General features: G+C 32.5%; 1 pseudogene; it reads left to right on the top strand.

The window, feature by feature from the left end:
• Positions 1–5,507: 5,507 nt before the first annotated feature.
• LOC134685326 (sodium channel modifier 1-like) lies at positions 5,508–14,562 on the top strand (annotated as a pseudogene).
• The last annotated feature ends 682 nt before the right edge of the window (positions 14,563–15,244 follow it).

Here is a 15,244-nt window from a genome sequence, read left to right as displayed (position 1 = left end):
TTACGATAACGTTTGGACTCAAATAACGACATAATTATTGACCTGAGGCTGAGAGTCAAAACAATACAAATTTGTAAATAAACCAAGTTTTTCCCCTATAAAAAGTATGTAAATTATGTGTAAAAGGGTGTTCTATATCTTACAGTCAACAGATTTGCCATGTGCTTTAGTTTACTAGTATAATATGTGGCATGCTCTTGACTAGTCTTGTGTCGTGAAATCCTCCTTGAATTTAGGATCACCAGAATAAATGAATTATTCTAACATGGCGTCCTTCAAACGCTTTGAGTACACACCCGTGGTAAAATATGAATATATTTCATGGGCTGTTCCCATTGTACCCCCACGTCATATGTTTTTTTTATGAATGAGCGACCCGACGTCATAGAACAATGAAGTCAGAATAATATGAGGCAGGCATAACCTGTGAATGGGGACGAAGTCTGTATGTATTATTTTCTTAATTCAATCATGTTGATAAAAGAAACCGAAATACCGTACGTAACGTTCCCAATTTTGGTTCTGTTGTTAGGGAATTAGCTGTGACGTTCTTTAAGTTATGACGTCATATTCGATGTAAACAAAAGAAACGCTTTCATCAGGTAACGTAACGTTTTTTTTCATATCAAACAATTATTAAAATTGAATTTGTATTGAGATCCAATCTTATGTTTTGCTAGACTGATAAATATAAAAAAAATAATCAAAGTCTCATGCAAACAAGACAGATTTCTGCGCAAATGCGAGAAAACCAGAACAGGAACTACATCTGAAAAAAAAAGTTAACGATTTTGAGTTCATTAGTACAATGAAAAATTCGAGAAATTTTCCCAGATTTTTTTTTTTTTTTTTTTTTCAATGATTTTTCTACCGTAATTGGGGACTTCGTCCCCATATAAGTAATTTACGGGAAAATAAATGCTTGTGAAACGAAAAATCATCACAACAAAGAAACGTAAACAAACGATGCTAAAATGGGATATAAGCGATTTTTTTAAACATATAAAACATATAATTAAATAATCATGTTTAAATTCATCCAAAACTATCTAAATACGTTATTGTTATAATAGTTTAAGCATGTCACTAATTCTGTTTGCTCCGTTCTTTTACGCCAATCTAATAGTGCGTTTATTTATGGGAACGGCAAATATTTGCCTCCACCTAGAGCGCTTCGATCCAAAAGAATTGCCGTATTTGTCCTATTAGAATCGAAATAATTCATGGGGGCTTGAATATATCTAGATTTTACCACGGGTTGTCCCTTTATGCCGATATTTTACCCCTGGCTATCGCTCAGGGTAAAATATTTGTTATAAAGGGCCAACCCGTGGTAAAATCACGATATATTCAAGCCCCCATGAATTATTTCTTAATTCTAACATGACGTCCTTTAAACGCTTTGAGTACACTACCGTGGTAAAATTTGAATATATTGCATGGGCTGTTCCGATCATACTCCCACGTCATATGCTTTTTTATGAATGAGTTTGCGACGTCATAAAACGATGACGTTAGAATATGAGCATTTTACGGGAAAATACATGCTTGTATTACCGAAATTCATCACAACATGGAAATGTAAACAAACAATGCTAAAATGTGTTATAAGCCATATGCGTTTAAACATTTAAGACATATAAGTATTTTATCATTTAAATTAATTCAAAACTGTCTATTTACGTTATTTTAAATAGTTTAAGCATGTCACTAATTCAGTTTGCTCCGTTCTTTTACGCCAATTTAATAGTGTGTTTATTTCTGGGAATGGCAAATATTTGCCTCCACCTAGAGCGCTTCTATCCAAAAGAATTGCTGTATTTGCCCTATTAGAAGCGAAATAATTAGGGCCCCGCCGACTAAGGCGGGTCGCCCTATAGTGATCAGTCTGTCCGTCCGTCCGTCCTTCTGTCCGTCTGTCCGTCTGTCCGTCCGTCCGTCTGTCCGTCCGTCCGTCCGTAACACTTTAACTTTGTGTCCGCTCTATATCTTGAGAACCGTTATGATTTCAAAGTTTATACTTGACATCCATTTTAACCAACACCAGAAGGTGTGTCATGATGTATGTAAAACTTCCTAGGTCAAAGGTCAAGGCCAAAAACTTTGGTTTCAGTTGACAACCCTGTGTCCTGTGGTGAAGATCGTGTCCGCTCTATATATTGAGAACCGTTATGATTTCAAAGTTTATACTTGACATCCATTTTAACCAACACCAGAGGGTGTGTCATGATGTATGTAAAACTTCCTAGGTCAAAGGTCAAGGTAAAAAACTTTGGTTTCAGTTGACAACCCTGTGTCCTGTGGTGAAGATCATGTCCGCTCTATATCTTGCGAACCGTTATGATTTCAAAGTTTATACTTGACATCCATTTTAACCAACACCTGAGGGTGTGTCATGATGTATGTAAAACTTCCTAGGTCAAAGGTCAAGGCCAAAAACTTTGGTTTCAGTTGACAACCCCGTGTCCTTTGGTGAAGATCGTGTCCGCTCCATATCTAGATAACCGTTATGATTTCAAAGTTTATACTTGACATCCATTTTAACCAACACTAGAGGGTGTGTCATGATGTGTGTACAATTTCCTAGGTCAAAGGTCTGTCTGTCTGTTGGTCTGTCCATCGCTTACAATTTTGATTCACACTATATTTATTTACCCAACGTTATTGACAGCAGGGCCCACAGAGATGGCTTCCATCTCAATGATATCTAGTTCATGGAGGCTTGAATATATCTAGATTTTACCACGGGTTGTCCCTTTATGCCGATATTTTACCCCTCGCTATCGCTTAGGGTAAAATATTTGTCATAAAGGGCCAACCCGTGGTAAAATCACGATATATTCAAGCCCCCATGAATTATTTCTTAATTAAATTATGATATGAACAATGGTGAAAATGGATATACTTTTTTCATATGTTATTATGAGGCAGTTGTTATGTCTGTGATAGCGATGAACTTCCAAAACCAGAATACTTTACAACAACCCCTAACATGGTTTCATGGTTTGGGCAGTTCATCGCCTTTGACTAGTCCAAATAATTATGACGTCTTGAAAGGCTATTATAATTTTATACGACCGCAAAATTTGAAATTTTTTTCGTCGTATATTGTTATCACGTTGGCGTCGTCGTCTGCGTCGTCGTCCGAATACTTTTCGCACTCTAACTTTAGTAAAAGTGAATAGAAATCTATGAAATTTTAACACAAGGTTTATGACCACAAAAGGAAGGTTGGGATTGATTTTTGGAGTTTTGATCCCAACATTTTAGGAAGTAGGGGCCAAAAAGGGCCCAAATAAGCATTTTCTTGGTTTTCGCACAGTAACTTTAGTTTAAGTAAATAGAAATCTATGAAATTTTGACACAAGGTTTAAGACCACAAAAGGAAGGTTGGGATTGATTTTGGGAGTTTTGGTTCTAACAGTTTAGGAATTTGGGGCCAAAAAAGGGCCAAAATAAGCATTATTCTTGGTTTTTGCACAATAACTTTAGTTTAAGTAAATAGAAATCTATGAAATTTAAACACAAGGTTTATGACCACAAAAGGAAGGTTGGTGTTGATTTGGGGATTTGAGATCCCAACAGTTTAGGAATTTGGGGCCAAAAAGGGGCCCAAATAAACATTTTTCTTGGTCTTCACACTATAACTTTAGTATAAGTGAATAGAAATCTATGAAATTTAAACACAAGGTTTATGACCATAAAAAGAAGGTTGGTATTGATTTTGGGAGTTTTGGTCCCAACAGATTAGGAATTTGGGGCCCAAAGGGTCCAAAATTAAACTTTGTTTGATTTCATCAAAAATTGAATAAATGGGGTTCTTTGATATTCCAAATCTAACTGTGTATGTAGATTCTTAATTTTTGGTCCAGTTTTCAAATTGGTCTACATTAAGGTCCAAAGGGTCTAAAATTAAACTAAGTTTGATTTTAACAAAAATTAAATTCTTTGGCTTCTTTAATATGCTTTATCTAAACATGTACTTTGATTTTTTATTATGGGCCCAGTTTTCAAGTTGGTCCAAATCAGGATTCAAAATTATCATATTAAGTATTGTGCAATAGCAAGAAATTTTCAATTGCACAGTATTGCACAATAGCAAGAAATATCTAATGCACAATATTGTGAAATAGCAATAAATTTTTTCAATTGGAGTTATATTTCTTTGTATAGAATAGTAGTTGAATCAACTTTAATCATAGTTTTATACAATATACAATGTATTTTCATTTTTACTACCAACTAATAAATTAAAACAATCTTTACCATTCAGTGATAACAAGCTCTTTTTATTACATTTTAATATTGTATGATGTATTTAAATCAGCAGTTATTGTTGCAAACTTCATTAGAAATTTGAATTGAAATCCGTACATTATAACTTTAGTATAAGTGAATAGAAATCTATGAAATTTAAACACAAGGTTTATGACCATAAAAGGAAGGTTGGTATTGATTTTGGGAGTTTTGGTCCCAACAGTTTAGGAATTTGGGGCCCAATGGGTCCAAATTTAAACTTTGTTTGATTTCATCAAAAAATGAATACATTTGTAATTGGGGTTCTTTGATATGCCAAATCTAACTGTGTATGTAGATTCTTAATTTTTGGTCCCGTTTTCAAATTGGTTTACATTAAGGTCCAAAGGGTCCAAACTTAAACTTTGTATGATTTTGACAAAAATTGAATCCTTGGGGTTCTTTAATATGCTGAATCTAAAAATGTACTTTGATTTTTAATTATTGGCCCAGTTTTCAAGTTGGTCCAAATCGGGGATCAAAATTAAACTTTGTTTGATTTCATCAAAAATTGAATAAATGGGGTTCTTTGATATTCCAAATCTAACTGTGTATGTAGATTCTTAATTTTTGGTCCAGTTTTCAAATTGGTCTACATTAAGGTCCAAAGGGTCCAAATCATAATGTGACATAAACCTATGTTGTGTCAACTATTTAATCACAATCCACATTTAAAGCTGTATCAAACTTAAAAGTTGTGTCCATACTTGTCCCATCTGTTCAGGGTTCTACATCTGCGGTCGTATAATGCTGCGCCTTGTGAAGCAACTGGTTATTTTCTTTACGCCTTACTTCGATTTTTCGTTTTTTTGTTGAAATAGTTTACTCCACATCATTTTAAGGGGTTTGCTCAGAGACTGTATGTCTTTGCTCAAGCTCATTCTTTTGAAATATATAAGGAATCGTGCCTGCATTTGAGCATGTCCCTTTAAACTAGTCATGCTTTTTAAAAGAAATTCAGGTTTATTGTCAAATGCACTGAATTGGTCATTCATATTTACGACTGTGATGATTTTTTTTGGTAATTTTTGAACAAGCACTATTGAAGTCATATAGTCATGATTGTATATATATATATATACATGTATACTGACTAAACCATCTGTTTTCCCTGTTAATATGGTTAATACCAGTCACTAAACTATTAGTAGCCCAAACTTCACTGCTATATAACAGAATAGGTTTAACCGACTTTAACGCATGATGATGGATTGTATTTATATCAGTATCTTTAATAGCTGATATCAGTGATTATATTGAGAATGTTTGTTTTTCATTTTTCAGGGCTGAAAGTATTGTTTTGAGATGTCATTCAAAAGAGAAGGTGATGATAAAAGCTTGCTTGGAATATTACGGGTAAACTAAAAAAAAACTTTGATTTATCAAGCTTCAGATTGAATCACAAAATCAATAAGCATATATACATCATTTATTTATACATTTTTTTGTTATATCAGCTGTTTTCTGCTCTTTAGTTGGATTAATTTTGTTGCCTTTTTGACACATTCCACATGTCTCTTCTCAATTTTATGTTTGATTTGTAGTTGTTTTGAACATTGAAGTTCTTCAAGTTGATAAGTTTTCAGAATTGGATAACATCAAGACCCATGTTAGAATATAAAAAGTCAATGCATTTTAGTTAAATTTGAACCATTCATTATTATATCCTTCAGTTTGTCCACATTTGAAAACTGTGAAGATTTTTTTTTTCGAATAACAATTTCAATTAACTTTCTTTGCAACAATGTACAAATGATATAAAATGATGTTTATAGCCACTTATTAAAGATATAAAACCAAGTTTCCAAGGAAAATTGCCAGATAAGATCCTTACTTTTAGATCTATAGCTCAGTTCTATGGGAAAAAAATAAAAAGTAAAATCACAAAAAAACTGAACTCTGAGGAAAGTTTAAAACGGAAAGTTCTTAATCAAATGATAAATCTAATGAACGTATACTGTCATATTCCTGACTTGGTACAGGTACTCATGAAGACTAGTTTCTGTCAGAGATCTACCTGTACAGGTTTGATATTTCTATGACATGACAGTCTTTTTGGTAAAGGAAAAGTTCAACATATTAAATTCAATTGTCTGTGCTAAACTAGCATCTGCCTCTATTTATTTTTATCAAAAACTAGAAGACATTCAAATTTCAAAACAAAATACCATTGTACAATTGAAATGAATGGGAAGCCAGACCAAAAGCAGAACAGAGAAAGTTCATTCAATCATTGCTCCATGTTAATGGCAAATATCTAAATAACTTTTATTTGTTTATTAATAGCAAAGAAGAATTAAAGACTTGTTAGCTGTAAATATTCCTGAAGATGAAGCATTGTTAACCAGCAATGGCAGGCAAGTTATAAAATTACTTTCTGTCCATATGACATTTCTTTTTTAAATCACACCTTCTTTTTTGTGCAGCATATTATAATTCATGTTTCATGATGTCACTTTCATCTTCAAATTTATATCAGTTATCAAATGAAATATTTCTACATAAACAAAGGTTGTCTCCCTTATGCAAAGTTAACTCAATATGGTATTGTCTATTCAATTAGTCTTCCCTTTATTTCTGGATTAATGTATTTGTAATTTTTTGCCTTTAGGTCCTCAATGTAGCTGATAGATAATATTACAGACATAGAAATGTGTTATGCACCCATAATTTAGCATCAAACATTGTTTTCTTACCATCAATTCTGTGTTTTGAAGTATATAATGATTTAACCCAGAAGAGTGCTTCCAACAATAGTAGTTAATACTGTAATCACTACCCAGTCAACACTATATGGTTATGAGTTTGAACCCCTACTTTTCCAATCATAATTTACTAGGATTGTAAGCTTTCCTATCCAAGGTCAGTGATTTTCTCAAGGCAATCCTGCTTTCTCCATATGTCAATAAAAACTGGCTGCAATGAAATAGCCCTAAAGCGTAGCTTAAAAGTGGCGTTTAAACACATAAAACCAAATATAACACTTCAAATGTATAAATTATTATTTTGAATATGTATTCTTTTCAAATAGATTTATAGTTTATTTTTCCTTGAAATCATTGCGACCTATTTATTTTGCAGATTGTCCTGTACTGTATGTTATCACAGACCAATATTTGATACGCTGGAAATGTTGCTAATCCATAGACAAGGCAAAAAACATTTAGCAGGTATTTATTGACCACTTGTATTTAAAAAATACCATTTTGACAATAAGTAGATATGGTATGATTGCAAATGAAGCAACTAACAAAAGGCTGTGAATTTAGGCAGTTCTATGGTCTTTAGAAAGAACAAAAGATATTCCATTGATTAAGCCATTAAAGATCATGGAATGACAAAATGTGAAGCAATATTTTTAAAAATCCAACAGCCATGCATATTTCCCTACATTTCATAACTTTAAAATCAAGTCTTTATAATAAAATTTACTTGTGGTTATCTGTATCAAATTAATTTCTGTATGTAGAAATAGATGCATTCCAGTGTGGATTGATGTAGAGAATATCTGATAATATATATATTAAAGAAAATATTTGATCTGAAGGGAAGCAACTCTGACTTAACTCTTGCAGATTTAATGCATTTTGCACACTTGACTCTATTGTTGAAAGCATATTTTGATCTCTAGAAATTTTGTTTGAATTGATTATTTTGTTTGGTTTCTGTTTTCATGACACATCTTATTATCATATTGAAATATGAAAATTTTAAATAGCATGGCTTATAAGTGGGTCTCATTGGGGTCTAAGCAAGATGCTGGATTGCTCATTTTTGGGGGAAGACGGCTTCAAGCCGTCAATCTCCAATGGGGTTGACCAGAGTGACATTCCCTCACATCATTCATTTTGTTTTTATAGTGTAGAAAACCCCAACAAATCTTACTGAGAATGATGAGATGGGGAGACACAAATGAATAAATTGACTTTAAACACTTGTTTACACATTTCCCTTCTGTTTCTCTCGAAATTATCGTATATTGAGCTCTCCTTATTACACTATTACGTTTCTTTTACAATCCGGAAAAATCAGTATGACGAGATATTCTAAATATATCTAACCTACATTATATTTTATAGTGACGTCAGTGGAATGCCACACTACGCATAAGCAGGGATATCCTTCACTGGTTATTTAAATCATTCTCAAAGATTGTGCACTTATTTCAAAATAGTATTTAATAAATTTAAACATAATGATGGTTGCTGTAGATGATTCAAACATCAACATGCAATACTTTAATTTGTAGGTCAACAACTTTCAAAGTAACCAAAAGTCCGAGGGGCTACATGAGATTGGGGAGAGAAACGATCTTTTCCATTTTATTCTGTAAAACTCTGTTTTGAGAATCTTCCTTCAATTCAGGAGCTCCTCAATTTATGAGCTAATTATCCACTAAAATAAACACTTAAAATGTGACATTTAGTATATGATAAGTAGTCTTCTATTAAAACTAAATTTTGTGTACCAACATAATTATTGTAATAGTAACAAAAAAAAATTACAAATGCTGAGTAAGTTCGGTAAAGCCATATTTGGCCCCAATTATAAAGTTCATAGTTACAAGACAATAAATGTTTTAAGTTGCCTTAAATACATGTTAGAAAGTTAAGCTTAAGATTCAAATGAAATGTGAAATGTCTTCACAAACATAATTTTAAAACATCTTTGTTGTCGACGTATGCGCTCTATGTTTCCTGTCCAATAATCTATGGAAATTTACCCATTTTCATTGATTTTTTCGTGAAAAATCATCATGAGTACAACTTGTGACGGCATAATGATACGCAGAAATATTAAATTTTCAACAAAATGGTTTATATCCTAGCTAGTCAATGTATTAGCTATAGTGTATCGTGATATTGGTCGATAAATCCGAATTTGAAATTTACGCTAAAAAAGGGGGCCATTTTAGGACCTTATCGAACAATGTAGGATTTTGAAACAAGCTTCACACAGTTTACATCAGTCATCTTGTTATTTTTATTAGTACCTGTATCCCTGTGATGAGAGATGTAACTGGGAACTTTATCAATGGAAATTTAAAACTGAATAGATTTTTCAGTCCTTACTTTCTTAAGAAAAAAATTAAAAATCCTAAGAGTACTGTCAGAAAAAGTGGAAAATGGCCCTAGCCTGCAGTTCAGTCGTACACTATTACGATTTCAAAAATAATTGTAGTTGTTGTTAAATGACAGAATTCAACTAGTTGAATTTTAGATAATTAACTATCAACTTTAATTGAATGTTTAGATTTTATAGAAGATGCAGGCAGATCTCTTCCATTGGGCTAAATTGAATCCTAAACTAAAGAAACGAAATTACATTCAACAACAATTGATTCCAATAGTGTCAACCTTCCACATGTTCTAGCTGTCCTTTTTTTCATTCTTTATATGAAGACTATCAAAAGATAACCCCCCCCCCCCCCAAAAAAAAAATAAATAATAACAATAAAAAAATGAAATAGAAACAAGGGCCGTCTTTCCCCTCAGAGCTATTCAGCTCTTTGATTTGTAAGCGTGACTGGTGAAAGTCAAATTATTGTGCAGTGAAAACCTGGAAATGAAGTCTAGCAGGACAAGGGAAATTACAAAAAATCAGAATTGCTTACCTTCATAGTTTTAGCGGGATATGTGAATCTGACAAAACAGTAAGCAAGATCCAAGACCAGAACCTCCCAATGAAATCTCCTTATAAGGCAATTTAAATTGTAACACAGTGCAGTTTTATACATATTTTGAAACAGTTTAAAGTTTCTATTTTGAACTAGAAACTTATATATTTTTGTGTCAAATGCACATTATCAATTCAAATTTACAAATTATTTAATTAAGGTGGTACCTAACACTACAGGGAGATAACTTTGTAAAATCAGCTAAACGCTTTCATTACGTTCTGTTGTAAAAGGGAATATTAAGCTTCTCAATGATCAAAATTAGTGTAGGTAAAACTGCTATATAACCAGTGTAATTTTTCTCATAAAATGGTTGGTTCAAATTTTTTGAAATTTTTGTATTTTTATCAAAGGGTCGAAGTAAATACTTTGTTAAAATTTTATGAAAATTAAACGAGCCAAATTAATTTTAGTGAAAGTGTTGGGTACCACCTTAAGATATATAGTGTATTTTATTAACTGTTGATAAATATGAAACAGTATACATCTATCTATATTTCAGGTGTTGAATATAAGAAACAGGAGAAAAAAGAGCTTCAGCAGCTGATTCTGAAAAGAAAACATGAGCAATACCTGAAGGATGGAACCACACATATAAAACAGGTATTGTAAATATTAAGTTTAAACAATGGCTATAAAGATTTTGTTTATGCCCCACCTACGATAGTAGAGGGACATTATGTTTTTTATGCCCCACCTACAATAGAAGAGGGGCATTATATTTTTTATGCCCCACCTACAATAGAAGAGGGGCATTATGCTTTCTGGTCTGTATGTCCATCTGTTCGTCTGTCCTTTCGTCCCGTTTCAGGTTAAAGTTTTTGGTCAAGGTAGTTTTTGATGAAGTCCAATCAACTTGAAAATTAGTACATATGTTCCCTATGGTATGATCTTTCTAATTTTAAATCCAAATTAGACTTCTGACCCCAATTTCATGGTCCACTGAACATAGAAAATGATAATTCGAGTGGGGCATCCGTGTACTATGAACACATTCTTGTTTCTTTAAAGAAAATAATGGTTACTTGACATGTCCATATTACTTGGGAATTGATATTCTATATATTTTTATAGCTTGCTGTTTGTTGTGAGCCAAGGCTTTGTGTTGAAGGTTGTACAGTACCTTGACCTATAAGTTTACTTTTATAAATTAAGGTGTGGGTAGGTAGATAGGTAGGGAAATAATTTTATTTTTCCAAAAAGCTTGAACAATATTGGACATTCCGGCTAGCCTGAAAATTGAAAATTAATAAAATAATATTCAACTTAGTTTTGACAATAAAATTTTATGAGTAGCATCCTTTTTTGCAGGGTCGGTCTGGATTGGGGAAACAATCAATATTTTATTTTAAGCCTTGGATGGAGAGTTGTCTCATTGGCACCCATACCAAAACAATAAAATAAATCTCCCATGTCAGATTTAAATTATGTTGGTTCTCTGGTACCAACTACCAAGTCTTAAAAAGAACAATTTAATATACATTATACCAATAAAAAAAAATAAGAATGGCAGGAATTATCCTATAACAGATTAACCCCAAAACCCAGGTTTTACATAATTGGAATTGATGTGAATCTTAGATTTGTAAATCATTAGTTTTCAAACTCTGGCTAATCAATTGATTTGGACTCTTTAAGGCCTGTAGTAATATTTTGTAATATGCATTTACAAGTTTCATGTCTTTTCTAGGCAGCAGAACCAGAGGTTTCAGACAGTAAGAAGCTTTGTCTAGGACCTTCATATGACCCAAGATGTCAAAGAACTAAAAATAAGCAACCAAAGATCAAACTAGACTTGAATAATAGACAGATTTCATTTCCAGAAGCAACAAACATTAATCAGTTGCCTGGCAACAAATATAGTTCACCTAGCAACAGTCAGGATAACAACAACAGTTATACTAAGAAATCTGATGACACTTCAGAACCTGCTGACAAACATAAACTTTGTAGTAATATTGATCCATCAAATCCTAACAAAGAATTAAATGCATCTCAGAACGAACTTAAACAAAAACAGACTGGCACAGCTTTTGATATGATACTGGAAAAACAATTAGATGGGCCTATTTTACATTCACATCAACTGAAGAATCTATTTGTACAGCCTTATAATGAACCAATACATATTACTCCTTATCAAAGCAAAAAGATTAGAGTGAAACCTAAAGGAGATATACATTTAAAACACCAGATATCATCCAAACATACTTTTTCTTCCAGTCTCCTTGAAAGGATTACAGTAGATGAACCACCTCACTCACAATCTAAAATAACAAAGTCGTCTATAACTGAAGAATGCCAGGTCAAGCTGTCAGCAAAACCTACTGTTATAATGAAAGATCCATCTGATAAACCAAAGAAAAAAAAAAAAAACAGCATCCTAATAACACAGTCACACAAAATACTCCAGAATCAAATAGTGACATTCAGGCACAGACAGAAAAAGCTGAAAAATACCTGCATTTAAGAGGGTAAGGTTTTTATTTTAATTTTTAATCAGTGAAATACACTATTGGTGCAGGGTAGCATTCTGAAAATGCTGTGATCCAATTTTAAGACTAGTAATTTGTAAAAAAAAAAATGTAATATTAAATAATGTCAAATGTAAAGACAAAAAAAGTTGTTGCTTGATATTAACTCCTTGACAATTTATAAGAAAATTGAGAAAGGAAACGGGGAATGTGTCAAAGCGAAAACAACCCGACCATAGAGCAGACAACAGCCGAAGGCCACCAATGGGTCTTCAATGTAGCGAGAAACTCCCGCAACCGTAGGAGTCCTTCAGCTAGCCCCTTAAGAAATATGAATACAAGTAGTGATAATGGACGGCATACTAAACTCCGAATTATACACAAGAAAGTAAAATTAAAAATCATACAAGACTAACAAAGGCCAGAGGCTCCTGACTTGGGACAGGTGCAAAACTGCGGTGGGGTTAAACATGTTTATGAGATCTCAACCCTCCCCTATATCTCTAGCCAATGTAGAAAAGTAATCGCATAATAATACACACATTAAAATTCAGCTCAAGAGAAGTCCAAGTCCAATGTCAGAAGATGTAACGAAAGAAAATAAATAAAATGACAATAATACACAAATAACAACAGACTACTAGCAGTTAACTGACATGCCAGCTCCAGACCTCAATTAAACTGATTGAAAGATTATGTCTTCATCATATGAATATCAGGCACAATCCCTCCCGTTAGGGGTTTAGTATCATACTATCATAAAATATATGCGAAGAACATAACCCGTGTCATGCCAACAACTGTTTTTTTAAATAAATGTGTTTAATTCCGATGCAAAGACCCTATAAGTGAATCAATATTAAAGCCAAAATATGCAATCTTTAATGACCTGACAACAGTATTATAACTATATCCCTTCTTAATAAGTCTGCTTAAAGATTTTGTAAGCTTTTGATGTCAATTTTAAGGTGGTATATAAAACTACACAGGGAGATAACTCTGTAAAAATCATTTAAGGAAATATAAAGCTTTTAAATGATCAATATTATTGTATATATCTTATACTTATAGAAAGTAATGGTATAATTGTATCCCTTGATAAAACTAATTAGTTCATATGTTAAGTCATTAAATTTAAAGAATTGTTTTAGCCATGTGATATGACTTTCATTATCATCTGCTTCTTGAAATGTTTACATGCGTTTCTTTAACGTTATCTATGTCATTTCGACATCATTCTGCAAGTCCCAGACAATTACACCTCAATGGTACAATTAAAGTGAAAATATAACTTAGAAGGATAAAAAATCAAATATTAGGAACAGAATTTTTTTTATTAAAAAATGCAAAAAAAAAATAATTGATAAAGTTCTTGTCTGTATGTCTTCTGCTGAAGTTAATGATAAAAAGAACTTTCATTTCGGAACCCCTTATCAGCCCTTGGTCAAAATCACCACTCGAGCATGTTGGCTCTCATGACATATGATATTGACCTAGAGTTGATAAGGGATCTAATATAAGTCAATGTCTCTTGTACTATGAGATCTAGTTAATTCAATACCCATCATGTATTTCTTTGTTTTTATCAGTATTATTTGTTTGGTTCTGCATCTCACACAGAAGCACGCAAGACATGCTAGGCCTAAAATAAAATATTGTTTGTTTCCCCAATCCCAACCGACCCTGCAGAAATGGTCTGACTCACAAAATTTTATTATCAAAACTTAGCCAAATATTATTTTATTCATTTCTGTTTTTCAGACTTACTGGAAAGACCGATATTGTTCCAGCTTTTTAGAAAAAAATAAATTATTTCCCTACCTACCTACCCACAACTTGCTTGGCAGGGTCAGGATTGGGGAAACAATATATTAATTTAGGCCCTAGTTACCATCATGACCATAACCAGCATAAAAAGGTGAAAGGTATCAGTGAAATTTTCCTTACATGTCATAATTATTTAAGTATGTTTTTCTTGTAACAGGGCTGGTTGGAAGAAAGATTTATTTGGAAAGTGGATTAAAGATGAAGATGCAGAATTTGATTCAGATGAAGAAGCACCAGATTTACCATAACCTTGATGCAGAAATATTAAATGTTGAACAAATTAATGAAATGAAACCATGTCTTTTAATTATCATTTATTCAGATACACTCCATGGTAGCCTTTTAAAACAAGCTCTTTATAAGTCTTTATAAAAAAGAAGATATGGTTTTATTGCTAATGAGACAAGACAAAATACCAAACCACACCGTAAGTAAAAAGAACTACTGGTCGCTGCTCAGCCTTCAACAATAAGCATGTATGAAAAATATTGGGAAATACAACAGTAAGACAGCAAACCAACAACACAAATAACAAAAAATAATCTTGAGGTCAACATTTGTGTCTATACATGTTTATTCAAGCTGTATTTTGCTGTTGGATATTTTTTAAGCAATTTATGTTATAATCAGTGACCCACATCTACCAATTATTGGTCCAAGAAGGATTATATGAATTTTGCTCATACATGAAAAAGTTTAAATATTGTCACTTTTGTGAGGTCTATCAATGAATTAGGAACACTAAACACAATGTTAAATGCTTACTTGCATTGAACTCCTCCAAGTGTAAATTTTCAGTTATGCAGTTAAGCACAATTTACCAGAGCGAAAAACTTTATAGTACTATTTCTAATTAGAAACTTTCTGTTTATGAATGAACAATCACATAAGAACCATGTCAATTTAGGCTGAAAAAATGTCCAGGAAACATTTTTATTCAAAATTTCATTCTATCTATATCAATTGACCT

Source organism: Mytilus trossulus, chromosome 9, assembly GCF_036588685.1.
Source record: "Mytilus trossulus isolate FHL-02 chromosome 9, PNRI_Mtr1.1.1.hap1, whole genome shotgun sequence".
NCBI lineage: Eukaryota > Metazoa > Mollusca > Bivalvia > Mytilida > Mytilidae > Mytilus > Mytilus trossulus.
This window is presented reverse-complemented; position numbering and strand designations above follow the sequence as displayed.